This window comes from Triticum dicoccoides, chromosome 6B, assembly GCF_002162155.2.
Source record: "Triticum dicoccoides isolate Atlit2015 ecotype Zavitan chromosome 6B, WEW_v2.0, whole genome shotgun sequence".
NCBI lineage: Eukaryota > Viridiplantae > Streptophyta > Magnoliopsida > Poales > Poaceae > Triticum > Triticum dicoccoides.
In genome coordinates this window covers 629696985-629697723 of record NC_041391.1, presented here as the reverse complement: position 1 = coordinate 629697723, position 739 = coordinate 629696985, and the positions used below count along the sequence as shown (strand labels likewise).

Genomic DNA, 739 nt, shown 5'->3' with positions numbered 1-739 from the left:
ATTCGAGCTGGATACAGTCGCAGTAAAGAATCATCAACAAGGGCGTTCTAGTGTGTTGTAGATTCTTATCCAAGACTTGTATCATTTGATGATGCCATGTGAATCAAGCAACAGGAGAAGGACCCAATAACGAAAGTTTCGTAAAGGGACTAGAGCAGACTACCATGAGACAAAAGATCTTCTTTCTAAGGAGATTCGATTCGGAACTCTTATATGTCCAAGGTCAATATGGAAATTCTTTCAGAGGTTTTCCCTTACTTTGTCTGTGTCAACAAACAATTCGAAATACCTCGAATTTTTTAGAACAGGTCCGAGTCAAATAGCAATGATTCGAAGCACTTCTTTTTCCATTACACTATTTTGGAAACCTAAGAACTCTATCGTATGGATATGGAAAATACAGGATTTCCGATCCTAGCGGGAAAAGGAGGGAAACGGATACTCAATTTAAAGTGAGTAAACAGAATTCCATACTCGATCTCATAGATCCCTATAGAATTCTGTGGAAAGCCGTATTCGATGAAAGTCGTATGTACGTCTTGGAGGGAGATCTTTCCTCTCTTTCGAGATCCACCCTACAATATGGGGTCAAAAAGCAAAAAAAAAAGTGATTTTAGCCCTTAGAAAAAGAAAACAGATTCTTGAACCTCTTTCACGCTCATGTCACGTTGAGGTACTGCAGAAAAAAGAACTGCAAAATCTGATCCAATTTTTCGTAATCGATTAGTTAACATGGTGG

At 38.6% G+C, this 739-nt stretch overlaps 1 pseudogene; it reads left to right on the top strand.

Moving 5' to 3' along the window:
* Positions 1-660: 660 nt before the first annotated feature.
* The window catches only part of LOC119325651, a 524-nt pseudogene continuing 445 nt past the window's right edge, over positions 661-739 (top strand).